We start from the raw sequence: 18,816 nt of genomic DNA, 5'->3' as shown, positions 1-18,816 counted from the left end.
CGCCCAGTGGGGACCCAGCCTCTGGGTCCCTGCTTGTCTCGCAGCTGTCCCCACCCCCTGCACGGGGACACAGGGAAGTAAGAGAGCACTCGAAGCCGACCTGGAGAAGAACAAGGGGCCGAGAATCTCAGACAGGTCAGGGCCAGGGCAAGAGTCACACACAGGGCGTGGACCTTGGGCTGAGCGTGGATCTGCCTACAACCAGTAAAAACGGTGACGGCCAGCCCAGGGTCAGGGGGAAGCAGTGGGGCTCAGTCCCTAGGCTGGCCAACATGGCAGGCAGGCCTGGGCCCACATCGTCTGGCCTGAGCTGGGCTGGCCTGAGCCAGCCTGACGAGGGTAGGCCAGGCAGGGCTGGGCTGGGCCAAGTTTGGCTTGAGTGGATGGAGTTTTGTGGAGGGAGATGAACTAACCCAGCCTCAGCTGGGCCACACTGGCCAGAAGGGCTGTCCTCAGCCATGCGGGACTGTGCACTGAGCTAAAGTGAGCTGGGCTGCCCTGAGCCAAGGGGATTCTGGGCCAAGCTGGGTGGACTGAGCCAGGTGAAGTGGGCTTAGAGAGAGGCTGTCCTCAGTGGGGCCAGTGGAGCCGAGCTGGGCTGTCCTGGACCAGGCTGCTTTGGATAGACAGGGAGGGAGCAGGCTGCCCCAACTGAGCAGAGCTCAGGACTCAACCATCCTAGGTTGGCTCAGCTGGGCTGTCCTCAGATGAACTAGGTGGACCTGGACTCTGCTGGACTGAGCTGGGCTGTCAGAAGAAACTGGGCTCAGCTGAGTGGGGCCCAAGTAGCGTAGTTAGGTGGGATAAAAGGGGCAATCTGGGCTCACCTGGGCTGAATGCGCTGGGCTGGGCTCTTCTCTGCTGAGCTTGCCTACCCCGGAGGGGTGGGGCAGAGCTAGGGTTGGCTGAGCTGAGCTGGGCTGAACTGGGCTGAGCTGGGCTGAACTGGGCTGAGCAGGGATGAACTGGGTTGAACTGGGCTTGGTTGAACTGAGCTGAACTGGGATGAGCAGGGCTGAGCTGGGCTGAACTGGGTGGAATTGGGCTGAGCTGGGCTGAACTGGGCTGAACTGAGCTGAACTGGGCTGAACTGGGCTGAGCTGGGCTGAACTGGGCTGAGCTGTGCTGAACTGGGCTGAACTGGGCTGAACTGGGCTGAGCTGAGCTGAACTGGGCTGAACTGGGCTGGGCTGAGCTGAACTGGGTTGAACTGAGCTGACCTGGGGTGAACTGGGGTGAACTGGACTGAGCTGGGCTGAACTGGACTGAGCTGGGCTTTGTTGAGCTGAGCTGAGCTGAACTGGGCTGAGCTGAGCTAAACTGGGTTGAACTGGGCTGAACTGGGCTGAGTTGAGCTGAACTGGGTGGAATTGGGCTGAGTTGGGCTGAACTGGGCTGAACTGAGCTGAACTGGGCTGAACTGGGCTGAGTTGGGCTGAGCTGGGCTGAACTGGGTTAGGCTGGGCTGGGCTGAGCTGGACTGGGCTGGGCTGAGCTGAGTAGGGCTACATTGGGTTGAGCTGGGCTGGACTGGGCTGGGTTGAGCTGGATTAACTGGGTGGAGTGGGCTGTGGGGTCATCCTGGCCAGCTTTGCTCAGTCAGTTAAATTGGACTAAAATGAACCACGTGGACGCAGCTCAGATGAGTTGCTTTGCTTGAGTTGGGATGTCAGGGGCTGAAGCGGGCCAGGCTGGATCAAAGCAGGCTGTTCTGGGCTGAGCTGACTTGAAATGCTCAGGACTCGTTAGGGGGTGCTGGGCTGTACTTGCGAGCTGCTTTGTCTCAGCTGGTCTCAGCTGTCCTGACACAAGGTCATCTGGGCTGTGCTCAGCTGGGCTAGCCGGCAGAATAGAGTCAGGTGGAAGACAGAGCCGGGATGGGCTGGGGTCCGGAGCTCCAAGGCCAGGGGATGTGCAGACAGGCATGGGAACCAGAGGAGCCTGAGAAGGGCTGAGGAGGGGGACTGAGGGGGGCTCTGAGGGGTCTTTGTCCTCTCTCCATGGGGCCTGTAATCGGCCTCCCCTGGGGGGGGGCAGCAGGGTGGGTAGAGCAGCAGGGGGCCTGGGCTGGTCAGCCGAAGGGTGGGGTGAAGGGGCAGCCATGGCAAAGCAGCTCAGGGACCTGAAGGCTGACCCACGGCTGCAGGTAGCAGGGGTCCAGTGGGTGGCACGTGGATCCGCCCACAGCAAGCCCACAGGGACTTTGGAGTGGGGCGGGGACACAAGGTGATTCCTGGGAAGTGGGGTCCTGTGGATCCCCAGGCCCTTATGAGGTCTTTGGTTTGGAGCAGAAGGGCCAGCGTGACGGTTCCTGGAGGTCTCCCTGATCCCCGATGGGGGTCTGAGTTAGGGTTAGGAGTGGGAAAGCAGCCTGGTGATCCTGGGGGTCTCTGTGTCCCAGGCCTGTGTTCCCAGGGCTATGGGTGGGGCAGAGGGGACAGACTGGTGGCTACTGGGGTTCTCAGGGTCCCTGATCTCCAGTGGGGGTCTATGAGTGGGGGCAGGAGAGTAGGCCGGTAACTCCTGGGCTGGGGGGGGCGGTTCTCCCTGGGCCCCCGGGTGCCAACAGAGGGCTACGGGCTCTGAGCCTCCACCTCAGGGAGTGGGTTAGCACCTCCACGCAAGAGCCCCGTGTCCACCCACTTGGGGCTGAGGGCAGGAGTCCTGGCCAAGGGCAGTGACAGCCACTGCTTCTGCAGGGGCACAAGGATTCACTGGAGGGCGTCCCTAGTGGAATCAGGAGATGAGGAAAGGACCCAGGAGGAGCCATCGGTCCCCCAAAGCCGGAGCAGAGTCCCGGTGTTCCCTGCACTGGACCTCCCCACCTCCACCCCACAGCCCACCCTCCAAAGCCAGCAGCTAGCCTGGCACATACGGGTGACGGTCCTGAGGCCAGCACTGACCCGCGTCCTGTCCCCACAGCACCCATCCACGGCCCATCTGTCTACCCCTTGCGCTCCTGTTGCACAAGCGCTACCAATGCCACCTCTGTGACGCTGGGCTGCCTGGTCACGGGCTACTTCCCGGGGCCAGTGGCCATGACCTGGGACACAGCGCCCCTGAACAGGAGCACCCTGACCTTCCCTGCCGTCCAAAACGTGCAGTCCAGCCTCTACACCACCAGCAGCCAGGTGACAGTCTCGGGCGAGTGGTCCAAGCAGACGTTCACCTGCCGTGTGGCTCACGCTGCGTCCAACACCACCGCCACCAAGGCCGTCACTGGTGAGCCACGTCTGGGCCAGCCCGCGAGACAGCCAGAGTGGGGGGGGGAGGCCGGGCAGGAGGGACAGGGAGGAAGGGCTGGGGGCTCGGAGATGCCAGCCCCACTCCTGCTGCCTCTGCCGCCAGGGTGCGCCAAGAACTTCACCAACCCCACCGTGAAGCTCTTTTACTCCTCCTGCGACCCCCGTGGGGACACCCATACCACCATCCAGCTCCTGTGCCGCATCTCCGGCTACACCCCAGGCAAAATCAAGGTCACCTGGTTGGTGGACGGGCGTGAGGCCACAGACGTGTTCCCGCACACCGGCCCCGAAAGGGTGGAGGGCCAACTGGCCTCCACCTACAGCGAGCTCAACATCACACAGGGCCAGTGGGTGTCCCAAATCACCTACACCTGCCGGGTCACCTATTATGGCTTCACCTACGACAACCACGCCCGCAGGTGCACAGGTATGGCCCTCGCCCACGCCAACACCCAGCCGCTGGGGACTCAGAGAGGAGGGCACACTCAGCCTCACTCAGCCCCTCCCACACACAGCCGAGTCCGAGCCCCGTGGCGTGAGCACCTACCTGAGCCCACCTACGCCCCTCGACCTGTACGTCCACAAGTCACCCAAGATCACCTGCCTGGTGGTGGACCTGGCCAGCGACAAGGACATGACACTGACCTGGTCCACGGAGAAAAAGGATCGAGTGGATCCAGACACGCTCGTCACCAAGACTCACTTCAACGGGACGGTCACCGTCACGTCCACCCTGCCGGTGGAAGTCAGTGACTGGCTTGAGGGCGAGACCTACTACTGCAAAGTGACCCACCCACACCTACCCAAGGAGATCCTGCGCTCCATCTCCAAGGGCCCTGGTGAGCCGCAGGCTGAGGGGAGGTGGGCGGGCCCCCCAGGTGGAGCCTGGCTGACCGCACACCTGTCTGCAGGCAAGCGTATGGTTCCCCAGGTCTACGTGTTCCCACCACCCAAGGAGTTCAGGACCAAGGGCGAGGTCACCCTCACCTGCCTGATCCAGAACTTCTTCCCCGCGGACATCTCCGTGCGGTGGCTGCAGAACGGCGCCCTGATGCAGGCGGACCAGTACACCAGCACGAGGCCCCACAAGGTCCGCAACTCCGTGTCCACCTTCCCCGCCTTCTTCATCTACAGCCACCTGGTGGTCAGGGGGGCCGACTGGGAGCAGAAAAGCAACTTCACCTGCCAGGTGGCGCACGAGGCGCTGCCCAGCTCGAGGACGGTCGAGAAATCCATGTCCATCGACCTTGGTAAATGATGCCTGGCCTCCCCCCTCCCCCCATCCCAGGGCTCCAGCCTGCTGGGGCGGGGGAGGGGGCCGGCCAGACCTTCCATCCATTGTCAATAAACACTCCAGTGCCTGGTCAGAGCCCTGGGCGTGCCCGTCCTTGGGGAGCTGTGGGGCAGGGAGCGGTGTCTTGGCACCGAGGAAAGGGAAGCACGGGGTGGGGGCCGGGGCTGAGGCGCGGCTCCGTCCAGCATCGCCATCTGTGTCAGACGCCCTCCCCACCACCCCACTATGGACTCTACCCAGTCAAAGGAGCCCTAAGAGCCCAAGAGTGGTCCTAGGGGAGGGACCACAGAGACCCCAGCCTCTCCTGGAGCTCCCGGAGGCCTCAGCCTCCACCTCCAGCCTCCCGCCAGCCCCTCTGGACACAGACAAGCCCCCAGGCTCCCAAGTCCAGCCGCACACACAGGCCCTCCAGGTAGAGACATGGGCCGAGTCAGACCCCCGCACTGGCACCAACACACAGGTCCCTCCACTGTCACCTCCTGGGCACAAATGGGCCAACCATGCACAGGGTCCAGTGCGGAGCCCACTCCTCTGACCCCTGCCTTCTGACCCCCCATCCTACCTGCATGGTTACACCAGGCCAGGGTCGGGACCCAGTGTCCCCATCTTGCTGCTCAGCCTCACTCCACCCTGATCGGTCCAGGGAAGTGCCCAGCCCTCACACGCACCCTCACACTGTCATACCCACTGGTGCCAGGGCTCCACACCCACCCAAGTCACACGGCACTGCCAACCGCTGGTAGCATCTCACACACACTCACAGGTGGCCTCCCGAGGCCCTCGCTCCCAGGCCACTCCCAAACCCTTCCCCGTCATACCTGGGCCCCTGGACCCACCCGTCGCCCCACATGGCTTCCTCCTGCAGCCAACTCCTCCCTGTCAGCTGCACCCCACAGATGGACAGTTGGACACACAGACACACACTGACACACATGGACACACACACGGACACAGACACATGGGGACAGAGACATGAACACATACAAATGAACACACACAGATACACCTACTGATACACATGAACAGACACACATGGACAGACACACTGACACACATGGACACAGATATACACGGACACATATGGACACAGACACTGATACACATGGACACAGACCCAACAGGCACACAGACCCACATGGACACACACATGGATACACACAGACATATGGACACAGGCGCACAGAGACACATGTGTGTGGACACACACGGACACACACATGGACACATTCTGATACACATGGACAAACACTCTAACACACACAGACATGGATATACACAGACACGTATGGACACAGACACATGGGGACACAGACATGAACACACACACATATACACACAGACACACATACTGACACACGTGGACACACACGTGGACACACCCATGGACACACACAGACAGACACACACATGGAGAGCACACAGGCACCCACCACATCCACACAGAAAGCAGCACGTGCACAGCCCACACCCTGAACACGAGCCCAGAGCAGAGGCTGTGCTGGCGAAGGAAGGGGCCCAGCCGCAGGACAGGAGGAACCGGGGGCCAGGGGCAGCCCTCAGGGCACCCACTGTGATGATCCGATGACCCTAGGGGCCCTCCCGGGTCAAGACCCCCTTCTGAGGGCTCCAGGCAGGGAGGCCGGCCTGTGCTCTTCAAGGGGCCCCCTGGCTGGTGAGAATGGAGCCGAGCGGGAACGGGGCCCAGGGGGCCGGACTGGGTGGCCACAGGCCATGCAGTGGGTGGACATGGGTGCTCCCCAGGCCAGGGGACCCCGCCTGCCACGGGGCAGGGAGCGGGGTGGGGCAGAGCTGGAGCTGAGGTGAGGGGCCCACGGGGCTGAGAGGGGCAACCAGCAGTCAGGAGAAAAGCCGGAGAAATGGTGGCAGAGAAAACGCCAGCCACCCGAGAGTGCAGGGACAGCAGAGGGCAGGGGAACGGTGCCGCCCCCCACGACCGCCGGCCAGCTCGGGGGCTTCCAACCCCCGACCCTCCAGGTCCGGCTGATGGCTCTGGGCAGTCGCAGAGGGACCAGATGGAGGGACTGCCCAGGACCAGGGCGCCAGGCCCAGTCCCCTCGACTCCCTAAGGCCGGCCAGGCCTGTTCTTCCCCGTCGGACCCCGAGGCCAGGGGGCTGACCAGCTGACACCCACAGAGCCGGCCCTGGAGGACCTGTGTGCAGAGGAGGCCGAGAGCGATGAGCTGCAGGGGACGTGGACCGGCCTCCTCACCTTCGTGGCGCTCTTCCTGCTTAGTGTGAGCTACGGTGCTGCCGTCACCCTCTGCAAGGTGGGCACGGACGCCCCGTTCCAGGGCGGGGCGTCCCGAGCGAGGGAGAGCCTCGGCCGGGCAGAGTCCCTCACGCACGCCATCCTCCAGGTGAAGTGGGTCCTGGCTGCCATCCTCCTGGAGCGGCCGCAGGCCTCCCGCGACCACACGAACGCCACAGAGCCCTGCCTTTTCCCTCCTCGTGTGAGCGTCCCCGAGGCTGCCAGCTCAACCCCAGGCCGGAGGAAGGAGCAGACCAGCCCCCAAGGGGCCAGAGCCAGAGGCCCAGCGACCAGCACATGGGCGCCAAGAGGCCCCAGTTCAGTCCCAAGGTCGAAGGCAACAGGGGGCCCGCCTATCACAGCCCCACCCCACCCCACTTTGGGGCAAGTCCCAGAAGAGCATCTGTTCCCTCCACAGAGAAACCTGGGCTGGGCGTGGGTGCTGACCACCCCAGGCTTCTCCCAGGCTCCTGCGCTTGGGCCCACACCGGTTCTGACTGAACAACCCCTGAAACACAGTGATTGCCTGGAGCCCATGGCCCAGCCCATGCTGGAGCCCAGAGCCAAATCTAGGACTCAGCGTCCCCACCAGCCCAATCCAGCATCTGAGTCCAGCCCAACCAAGCCAAGGGCTCACTCCCCAGGCTCAGTCCCGCCCTCCGTGCCCCCAGGTCCAAGTGCGCTGCCCCCCATGCCCTGCTCCTGTCCCGTGCCCACCCTCCCTGCTGTCCACCCCCAGGCCCCGTTCGTGCAGAATGAGGATGCAGAGCAGACCTTCTGGGGAGAGGCCAAGGGAGTTTTCGGGGCTGCAGGCAGGGCCCTAGGCTGTGAGGCACGGTCCCACAGCAGAAGGCGCCTCCCAAGGGGTCCGCAGTGTGGCCAAATCAGCCCTGCAGCACCCGCCCCCATCCCCCGTGCCCTCGTCTGATCTCTCTCCTAACTTTTCCTAGTAAAGTTCATTAAAGAATCCCATGCCACCTGAGCGTACCTTGGGGGAGGTGCCTGTGGTACCTTGGGAGCAGGAGGTGCCCCCCTCCGAGGACGTGGACAAGGGGCCAGAGGGAAGGGGGCAGAGGGCAGCTCTGGGCCTCGAGGACCCAAGTGTCCAGCCAGGCTCCACCTCAAGAGTCCTTCAATGCCCACAGAGACCCCGGTTCAGGCTCCACCACGCCTGCACTACAGGCCTCCAGCCCAGACTCACCACCCCTCCCCGCATGAAGGTAAAGGCTACAGTTCCGCTCCCCATGGGCAGGGGTTCATTCAGCGGTCAGTGCAGGAGGCCACAGGAACACAGCTGCACAAGCACCAGGCTGGAGGCCAGCATCAGCCTCCTGGGGCCCCAGTCACCACCCAGCCATCCACCCACTGAGCTCACACAGACAGGCCAGTCCTCAGGCCCCATCCCGCCAGCCCGGACGTCCTGATGAGCAAGCAAGAGCTGTGTGGGGCTGGCCACCACCGTCCTCGAGAAGAAAGCTGGGAGCCACAAAGACAGGAGCCACAGGCACCAGGGAGAGGGCCGGCTGGCCAAGCACAGTGGTGGGCATGGGCTGAGCCTCCTCCTGAGGGTAAAGACCTGGAGAAGCCCGCCCACAAGGGGCTCTAGTGCAACAGAAACGGGGCAGAGCACATGAGCACATGTGACACAGGGCAGGACTCCTTCATATACAAAGAGCACTCAGCAACCAATGAAAAGAAAGAAATGTGAGCAGTGGGTCCTTCACAGAAAGGAAAAACCGGGTGGCCAATAACAGGAAGAAAAGGTTTCGATTATTAGGAAAGGTACAAAAAGGAGGAAACTAGGGGCGGTGAGTGACCCTCTTGGCCTCTTTGAGGACCTGTGAGCAGTTAAGACCATTCTTCTGGGCCCGGTGGCCTCCTTCCCAGCATACAAGTGCCCAGACTCTGTTGACAGGAGAGTCCATTTGTGGCGAAGGCCCTTCTGAGAGCTGCCATCTGCGCTGGGAGACCAGGCCTCCCATGGACTCCGACACGGACCATGCAGCCTGTGGAGGTCGGGCATAGAAAACCCAGGACTGGGCAACTCTGAGGCTTGTCCAGAAAGCCCGAGTGTTTGGTTCCAATAGAACATGAGAGGGGCAGTAGAGCAATTCACACAAGGTCCAGGGCGCAGTCCTGCTCTGCTCGGCCCCCTCACACCGACACTCACACACTCACACCTGCACAGACTCGCACACAGTTTCCGGAAGCCAGGCCCCAGGGCTGGCCCCACCTGCACGGCTCTCAAGCCGAGGTCCAGGGGCCTTCCTCCCCACCTCCTGAGCTGGGAGCCCCTGGCGGCAGAGCTGAGCGTCCCCTTTCTCTGACTTGCACCCCGGATCATGAGACCCACCATGGAATCCAGAACAAGGGCTGCAAGGGCTCAGCCCACGTGGGCCCCTGTGAGCTGGGCGTCATCACACATGGACAACGTGCATCTTCCCCAAGTCGGGAAGAAAGGTAGTGAATTGGGAGATAGATGGGCCCCTGGGCTAAGCAGCTGGAGCTTGCCAAGCAGAGTGAACTGGAGCTCTGTTTTCCCTGACACTCCCAGGACAAAGTCAGTGGCAGGAGCTGAGCCCTGCTGGAGTAGAGATGAGACGACCACGTCTATCGTTCCTGAGGTCAGGGAAAGCTCCCCGACTGCACATGCGCAGGAAGCCTCCTCGGGGGTCGAAAAGGGAGGGGCTGCCCCCCCCTAACGTGTGGTCAAACTTCCCGTCAGCCTTTGCGTTGGAATCTTTCTTGTCAAAAAGACACACACTTGTCGGGAGGGCGCTAGGACAGGTCAGAGGTGGGAAAAGAGGCGAGGAAATGCGCCAGAGGGAGACAAAGATCCAGGAGAACTGCCCTGTGCAAACCACCTGACCATCCCTTTACTGCGCCTCATCAGGGAGGACGCCCACACCCTCTCTCTCCAGGTGAGTATCTCTGCCTTGCTCCTGTCTTAAATAAGCTACTTCTCTATCCCACACGTTGTGCTGTGCTTCTAATAATAAACTTTATACCTGCTTTTTACAGTTTTTGCCTCCTTGAAACATTCTTGCTTTCAAACAGGGCAAGAGCCAGGGCAACGTTGCTCCTAGCCTCCGGCCCCTGGTGGTCTAGCAGCTAGGATTCCTGGTTTTCATCCAGGACACCCGGGCTCAATTCCTGGGCAGGGAACTAAGATCCCACTTCAGGACCGCTCACTGCTGTCTCTCCGAGAACAGTGACAGTCACCCCACCTAGAGGGGCTGGCACAGTGGGAGCACAGCCCAAGAGCAGGAGGATGGATCCCAGCCAGCCAGCCGGGCTCCAGACCCAGCAGCCCTGCCGCACACGCCCTCCCAGCAGCAGGACCCCACCTTCTCGGGCTCCCCTCCGTCCCTCCTCCTCTTTCTTCTTCATTAACCCACCACAGTGGGCGGAATGGTGCTCCCAGGCCCAGAGGTTATGTCCGCGTCCTAAGCCCTGGAACCCGTGAAGGTGAGATCCCGTTCAGACGAAGGGTCTTTGCACGTGTGATTGAAGTTAAGGATCTTAAGGTGAGATTGTCCAGGTGGCCCCAAATCCAGCGAGAAGTGTCCTTACAAGGGGCAGAGGAAGAGAGATCAGACTCAGGGCAGGGGGTTGTATGAGGGCAGAGGCAGAGACTGGGTGATGCCTGGGACGCCTGGGGCCACCAGAGGCTGGGGGCAGGAAGGACCCTCCCCTGGAGCTTCTGGCAGGAGCAGGCCCTGGGACACCTGGATCTCGGGCGTCTGGCTGCAGAGTGCGAGACTGAATTTCTGTTGTTTCAAGCCCCTCAGTGTGAGGTCCTTTGTCGCGGCCCCAGGACACTCAACACCAGCCAGTCAGCCTTGGCCAAGCCGAGGCCCCTCCTCCTTCCGAAGAAGCCCGGGGAGGACTCGCCCGGTCCCGGCTCTTCCCTCCCGACTGGACCCGCGCTCGACGAGTCCCGAATCCCAGAGGTGCCCATCAGTCTCATCAACAGTGTCCGCTTGGGCTTAGGCCCTGCCCCCACCCGCTGCGATCGTCAGGCCGTGCGAGGCCCCACAGCCGTCCGCTTCAAGCCCAAGCTTTTCTTTCTGCCCCCCATTCCGTGCCCGTCTGTGCCCACAGCAGGGCAGTGCTGTCTGCATGGGGGACACCAGCCTCAGGAGAGCGCGGCCCCTGGCCCCGCACCGCCCTGTGCTTCCTACACTCCCACCAGGCACTGCCCCAGCACTCACCCCGAGTCCCCCGCCTCCAGCTCCCTCGGGGCGGCTCCAGGGGACCCCGGGGCTTCAGACCCCCAGAAGGTGCAGGGCCCCAGGACCTCACGGGCAGCAAAAGGAAGGATCCTCGGGGCCAGTCAGCCACGATGCAGGCGCTGCTCATGCTCGTGAGAGTGGCGGGCGTGGGGTGGACCAGAGGCCGGCAGCCCGGGAGGAAGTGCGCCTCGTGGGCGATGCTGTGAGTGTGCCGGGGTCCGTGATAAAACCCCAGAAGTCCCTTGACCGAGCCAGGTGTGTCTGCCCACCCAGTGCCCTGCCCCAGGCTGCCCTTCCGCCATCCATCTCCCCCTCCCAGCCCACCTGCCCCAACTCCCGTCCTGGGCCCGCCCCTCCCCCAGGGAAATGCTGATTTCCCCCTCCACCTGCCTGCAGCTCTCCCCCCAATGGTGTCCTTCCCGGGAGGGGACCACAGGTGCCTGTGTGTAGCTCCAGAACCTTCTGGGTGTGAAGAAATGAATGAACATGCGAAAGCAGGTGCAAACCAGGCCCCACGGCCCCTCGTGTGCCCGGGCAGGGGCCACCTCCTGAGGGGCACCAGGGAGGGCCGAGCGGCTGGGCAGCCGGCAGGGCCCGTGGGTGGGAGAACCCTGGGCAGGGAATTGGGTGGATGCAGGCAGGGGCAGGCCCTCAGCCACCCCGACCCACAGGACTCCAGGCTCCAGGCTGGGGGGGGCCCACACCCCCTGTCCAGCTTCAGTCGAGGGCCCTGCTGCTGCTGAGGCTGGAGGAGGAGGGGCAGCCCCTGGTCGTGGCCGGGAGGGAGAGGCTCCCCACCCTCACAGCCACCCTGTGGCCTGAAGGTCTGTGGGGCCTGCTCACTGCGGTCACTCTGGCAAGGCTGTCCCTTGGGGCTCCCGCCCCTGCCGGCCTGTGCAGCCTCCCCTCCGGCCCTCACTCCATCCGCACCTCGGGGACTATTTCTACCTCAGGGACCCTAAGCCCCTGACTCTGTCTACTTCAGCCTCTGCTTCTCTGCACCTCGGCCCCCAGCCCAGCCCCGTGGACGCCCTGTGGAGACACACCCCACCACGGCACCCGCCTGCACCCACATGGCCTCAGGCCAGGGCCAGGCTCCTGGGGGTCCCACAGCCCAGGCCACACACACCTGGTACCGCCACAGCCAGACCACAAACCAGACATGACGTGGAGGCATGCAGCCGCAACTGGCGGGACAGGAAGTGGGTGAGTGACCCCCAGCTGTGGGCCAGACACCGTCACGCAGCCCCTTCCCAGCATCAGCCTCACCTCACAGTGCAAATGGCCCAGAGCGGGGCAAGGGTCGGCTGAGACCACACGGCCATCAGCGGGCCTGGACGAGGCCTGGTTCTCCCTCCCCACTCCAGCGCCTCTGGGCAGGCGGGCACAGGGACCAGCAGGGCATGGCCACATGGCCAAAAGGCGTGGGCCTCTCCCAGCCGTGTTGGACCCTCTGGCAGCCTTGAGCAGGTGGGTCCCAGAAGCTGATCAGGCCTCATCTCCTCCACAGCCAGGCCGTACTATGGCCTCCTGGGATGGGAGGATGGAAGAGAGGTACCAGTACAGAGACAAGAGGGAGAAAGGCAGACCGCCACCAACCCAGAAGACACAGAGCAGGGTGCTGTACACATGGGCTGGGCTGGGCTGAGCTGGGCTGAGCTGAGCTGGGCTTGGCTGGGTAGAATGGGCCAAACTGGGCTGAGCTGCATTGAACTCGGCGGAGCTTGGGTGAACTGGGCTGAACTGGGCTGAGCTGGGCTGAACAGGGTTGAACTGGGCTGAACTGGGCAAAGCTAGGCTGAACTGGGCCAAGCTAGGCTGAACTGGGCCGGGCTGGGCTGAGCTGAGCTGAACTGGGCTTAGCTGAGCTGAGCTGGGTTGAACTGCGCTGAACTGGGCTGAACTGGGCTGAGCTGAGTTGAACTGGGCTGAACTGGGCTGAGCTGGGCTGAGCTGAGCTGGGCTGAGCTGGACTGAGCTGGGCTGAACTAGGCAGAGCTGGGCTGAGCTGGGCTGAACAGGGTTGAACTGGGCTGAACTGGGCTAAGCTAGGCTGAACTGGGCCGGGCTGGGCTGAGCTGAACTGGGCTTAGCTGAGCTGAGCTGGGTTGAACTGCGCTGAACTGGGCTGAACTGGGCTGAGCTGAGTTGAACTGGGCTGAACTGGGCTGAGCTGGGCTGAGCTGAGCTGGGCTGAGCTGGACTGAGCTGGGCTGAACTAGGCAGAGCTGGGCTGAACAGGGTTGAACTGGGCTGAACTGGGCTGAGCTGGGCTGAGCTGAGCTGGGCTGAGCTGGGCTGAGCTGGGTTGAAATGGGCTGAACTGGGTTGAGCTGGGCTGAACAGGGCTGGGCTGGGCTGAGCTGAGCTGGGCTGAGCTGGGCTGAACTGGGCTGGGCTGAGCTGGGCTGGGCTGGGCTGAATTGGGCTGGGCTGGGCTGGGCTGGGCTGAGCTGAGCTGGGCTAGGCTGAGCTGAGCTGGGCTGAGCTGGGCTGGGCTGGGCTGGGCTGGGCTGAGCTGAGCTGAGCTGGGCTGGGCTGGGCTGGGCTGGGCTGGGCTGAGCTGAGCTGAGCTGAGCTGGGCTGAGCTGAGTTGGGCTGAACTGGGCTGGGCTGGGCTGGGCTGGGCTGAGCTGAGCTGAGCTGAGCTGAGCTGGGCTGAGCTGAGTTGGGCTGAACTGGGCTGGGCTGGGCTGAGCTGAGCTGGGCTGAGCTGGGCTGAGCTGGGCTGGGCTTGGCTGAGCTGGGCTGAGCTGGGCTGAGCTGTGCTGAGCTGGGCTGGGCTGTGCTGAGCTGGGCTGGGCTTGGCTGAGCTGGGCTGGGCTGGGCTGTGCTGAGCTGGGCTTAGCTGTGCTGAGCTGGGTTGGGCTTGGCTAAGCTGAGCTGAGCTGGGCTGAGCTGGGCTGAGCTGGGCTGGGCTTGGCTGAGCTGGGCTGAGCTGGGCTGAGCTGGGCTGGGCTGGGCTGTGCTGAGCTGGGCTTAGCTGTGCTGAGCTGGGTTGGGCTTGGCTAAGCTGAGCTGAGCTGGGCTGAGCTGGGCTGAGCTGGGCTGGGCTTGGCTGAGCTGGGCTGAGCTGGGCTGAGCTGGACTGGGCTGGGCTGGGCTGGGCTGGGCTGGGCTGGGCTGGGCTGGGCTGTGCTGAGCTGGGCTTAGCTGTGCTGAGCTGGGTTGGGCTGGGCTGAGCTGGGCTTGGCTGAGCTGAGCTGAGCTGGGCTGAGCTGGGCTGAGCTGGACTGGGCTTGGCTGAGCTGGGCTGAGCTGGACTGGGCTGGGCTGAGCAGAGCTGAGCTGGGCTGAGCTGGACTGGGCTGGGCTGGGCTGGGCTGAGCTGAGCTGAGCTGAGCTGAGCTGTGCTGGGCTGAGCTGGGCTGAGCTGGGCTGAGCTGAGCTGGGCTGAGCTGGGCTGAGCTGGACTGGGTTGGGCTGGGCTGGGCTGAGCTGAGCTGAGCTGGGCTGGGCTGGGCTGAACTGGCCTGAGCTGGATGGGCTGAGCTGGGCTGAGCTGGGTTGAACTGGGCTGGGCTGGGCTGGGCTGGGCTGAGCTGAGCTGGGCTGAGCTGGGCTGGGCTGGGCTGAGCTGGGCTGAACTGGGCTGGGCTGGGCTGAGCTGGGCTGAGCTGGGCTGAGCTGGCCTGAGCTGGGCTGAACTGGGTTGAGCTGAACTGAGCTGGGCTAAGCTGGGCTGAACTGGGCTGAATTGGCCTGAGCTGGATGGGCTGAGCTGGGCTGAACTGGGCTGAGCTTGGCTGGTCTGAGCTGGGCTGGGCTGAACTGGGTTGAAATGGTTTGAACTGAGTTGAGCTGGGCCGAGCTCGGTTGAACTAGCCTGAGCTGGGTTGAAATGAGCCGAGCTGGGCTGGGCCGGGCTGGGCTGAACTGGGGTGGACTGGGCTAGTGCCTGAGGTGAACAGGAGACAGTGGGTTGAACATGGATCACACCCAGGGCCCTGGTTTCCAGCCAGACAGCCCCCTATGTTTCTTGGGGGCACACAAGGGCCATGCAGCCTCAGGGTGCAACTGTGATGCTCCCCTCTCCCTTCACCAGTTGACAGGAAGGGAGCTGTGAAAGGTCAAGCGCAGACCATGCCCTCTGTAGCCCAGCTCTCCAGGGGGCAGCCCCGAAGGACTGATTTGGAACCTGGGCCTCCAGCCTCAAGGTCCCCATAGTCCATGGGAGTCAACCGCTAGTTTAGGACGATGGGGTGGGGGGTGGGCTTTGTAGGGGGGAGATGGTTGGACTGGGACTTTTACCCAGGAAGTGGGAGGGGGAACGTAGAAGTCTCAGGTCCCCTCTCCTCCCCAGCTTGAGCCCCAGGACAGACAAACTGGCCCCCATGCAGACTCAGCTTCAAGCCCAGGCTGCTCTGTCTTTTCTCTGCCCTCTCTCTGGGCCCATTTCTCATGGTACCCCATACCCTGGGGAAGGGCATGACCGTGCCCACTGCACAGAGGGCAGCTGAGGCTCCGACAGTACACACAGACTCAGCTGGTCAGTGGGAGAGCCGTGTGCAACAGCCAGGACTCACGTTTGAGGAACGTGGGTGGCCCACGTGCTCAGAGCCCCAAGGAGCACGTTCATAAATGGCTTAGCTGGACTCAGGTGGCCACTGCCGACCCCGGGTGCACCACGTACAAGCTGCGTGACCTTGGGGCAGTCACTGACTTTCTGTGTGTAAAGGAAAGGCAGGCGTCATCCTGCCCTTGTGGGGCTGTGTTGGGCGTCTGGTCAGCGCAAAGGCTGCCATCTCACAGCACACCATGTGTTTCAGTGCCTGAAACCAGCCCCAGACTCTTCCCACTGAACCTTGGGAGCGACAACCCAGCCGGGCAGGTGGTCATTGCCTGCCTGGTCCAGGGCTTCTTCCCGTCAGAGCCACTGAAGGTGACCTGGAGCAAGAGCGGCGAGGGCGTGACCATCAGGAACTTCCCCCCTGCTCAGGCCGGGGGCCTGTACACCATGAGTAGCCAGCTGACCGTGCCGGCCAACCAGTGCCCAGACAACAAGTCTGTGAGATGCCAGGTGCAGCACCTCTCCGGATCCAGCAAGATCGTGGACGTGCCCTGCCAACAAGGTCAGAGGGCGGGCTGGGGTGGGGTCCCCATGGTGCCACCCTGACCCAGCTCCCTCACTGCATCCCTGTGGGCACTCCCCTCAGACAAGAGGTGGCTGAGTGCCGGGGGGGTGGCCAAGAGGGGCCTGGGCTGGGGCTGGAGGCCAGGGAGGCGGACGGAGGGCCTTGCTGACCTGCTCTGGCTTCTCTCTCAGTTCCAGATATTCTGTGTCCGTGCAAGCTCAGCCTGTCCCTGCAACCACCGGCCCTTGAGGACTTGCTCCTGAGCTCCAATGCCAGCCTCACGTGTACGCTGAGTGGCCTGAGAGACCCCAAGGGCGCCACCTTCACCTGGAACCCGACAGGTGGGAAGGCTGCCTTCCAGGAGCTGCCCAAGCGTGACTCCTGCGGCTGCTTCAGCGTGTCCAGCGTCCTGCCGGGCTGCACCGATCCCTGGAAAAACAAACAGTCCTTCTCCTGCGCCGCCACCCACCCCGAGTCCAAGGGCCCGCTAACCGCCACCATCAAGAAACGCCCAGGTGGGCCCTGACCCGCGAGTGGGTGGCTGGGCACTCCACAGTGCGCAAGGTGCACTCCTGAGCCCACCCCGCCCTCCAGCTCCCGCCCACCCCCCACACGGGGTGCCCAGGGGGCAGGGGGCACTCTCCTCCCTGCCCAGACCCCTGACCCTGCTCTCTGCCCTCCAGAGAACATGTTCCGGCCCGAGGTCCACCTGCTGCCGCCGCCGTCGGAGGAGCTGGCCCTCAACGAGCTGGTGACGCTGACCTGCCTGGTGCGAGGTTTCAGCCCCAAGGATGTGCTGGTGCGGTGGCTGCAGGGCACCCAGGAGCTGCCCCGCAAGAAGTACCTGACCTGGAGCCCCCTGCCCGAGCCCAGCCAGAGTGTGCCCACCTTCGCCGTGACCAGCGTGCTGCGCGTGGACGCCGAGGCCTGGAAGCAGGGGGAGACCTTCTCCTGCATGGTGGGCCACGAGGCCTTGCCCCTGGCCTTCACCCAGAAGACCATCGACCGCCTGGCGGGTAAACCCACCCACGTGAACGTGTCCGTGGTCATGTCGGAGGTGGATGGCGTCTGCTACTGAGCCGTGCCCCCGCCCCACCCGCCCCTTGAATAAACTCCATGCTCGCCTGAAGCAGCTCTGCGCTTCCCTCCGGCTGCCTATCTGTCCGTGCTCGGGGTCTGCACACACCAGGAGGGAGCAGGACCCAGGAGGAAAGAGCAGCCCCTGCCCCGACTTTCTCTAGGCCTTGGTTTCCCCTCAGCCTGACCCTGGATGTGCCTTCATGGCCGTGCATGAGTGTGAGCACAGGAGTGAGGGTCGAACTGGGGCTGAGATGTGCGAGGCAGGCACAGCCTCCTGTGTCCTGAGAGCAGTGGCCCCACGAAAGTTCCCAGGGACAGGTGACTTGGTCAGTTGTATTTCAGGAAACTGCCTCTAGGGGCAGCCGGGAGGCATGAGCGAGGGAGAGGGGAGCCTGGCGGCCAGAGAAGAGGCTGGTGCCATCACGCAGAGGGGGGCTCACAGGAGGCGTGGCGAAGGGAGAGGGCTGGATTCCAGGGGCCCTCTGTGGGCACAGCGCACAGAAGTGCAGGACGGCCGCACCGACCGCACGGAAAGGGGGCCACCCCACCTGGGTACAGCCTTCCCCACCCCACATCCCACTGCTCTGCACATGTACACGGGGGCGCACACACATGCACACGTACTCTCGTGTTCGTGGTCACGCACAGGCACGCGCGCACACACACACACACACGTCTGAGCCCTGCAGGTGCAGGAAGTTGACAGCCCAGAACCAGCTCCAGGAAGGCAAGAGGAGTCCCCACCCGAGCCCCCAGGGGGTCCTCCCCGGGCCCAGACCTGCTGCCCCAGGTCCCTCCAGGCCTCAGGCCTCCCTGTGTACCCAGCTGGGCACAGTTCAGGGATCAGTTGGAGAGACCTCTCTCAGGCATCACCTGCTCCCCACTTGGTCCGCAAATTCAAGTCTCCCATGCGTTCCTGAGCCATAGATGGGGTGGGGGGCAGGGGTGGAGAGGGGTCAGAAGAGACAGCTCTCACCCAGGGCCCCTAGACAGCTTCTGCTTGGAGCTCCTGGCAGGAGGGAAGGTCAGGGAGACCGAACCTAGAAGGACAGTCCCATGACCACCGTGGGACACCTGCACCAGGGCTCCCACAAGGGGGCAGTGGGGCCCCTGCTCTTGTTTAGACACCTTCTGGGCCTTCCCAGGGGACCTAGCCTTCTGGCTGCCTCTCTCTGCTTCCAGGGCCAAGGTGGGGTGGGGACCCCTGCCCACCCTGGCCACTGCTCCCCTCTCAAGAGTCCAGTCACCAAAGGGCAATGGGGGGCAATGGATTAATTGGGGAAGTGCTGCCACAGAGAAGGTGGTTCAGCCACCAAGGGACCGGGACCTGCCCACAGGAGGAGCTTTCTAAAGAGATGGGGAGGCGGAAGAGACAGTATATGAGGGTGGAGCCAGCAGATGGACAGCACAGACAGGTGGATGGGTCACAGGACATATGATGGATGGAAAGATGGACAGACAGGTGGATGGGTGGGTGGATGGACGGATGGATGGATGATGAATGGATGGACAAATGGACAAACAGATGGATGGACGGATAGATGGACAGGTGGATGGATGGATGGATGAATGGATGGTCGAAGAGACAGATAGATGGATGAACAGATGGACAGATGGA

General features: G+C 63.3%; 1 gene segment (V, D, J or C); it reads left to right on the top strand.

Moving 5' to 3' along the window:
* Nucleotides 1-17,247, top strand: part of LOC309797526 (Ig alpha-1 chain C region-like) — a 140,143-nt gene extending 122,896 nt beyond the window's left edge. The window contains exons 2-4 of the C gene segment in view: nucleotides 15,813-16,115; nucleotides 16,310-16,633; nucleotides 16,802-17,247.
* The last annotated feature ends 1,569 nt before the right edge of the window (nucleotides 17,248-18,816 follow it).

This window comes from Mesoplodon mirus (genome assembly GCF_964341445.2).
Source record: "Mesoplodon mirus genome assembly, contig: HAP1_SCAFFOLD_682, whole genome shotgun sequence".
NCBI lineage: Eukaryota > Metazoa > Chordata > Mammalia > Artiodactyla > Ziphiidae > Mesoplodon > Mesoplodon mirus.
The sequence above is the reverse complement of the archived record's forward strand: the minus strand, read 5'-3'. Positions and strand labels throughout refer to the sequence as shown.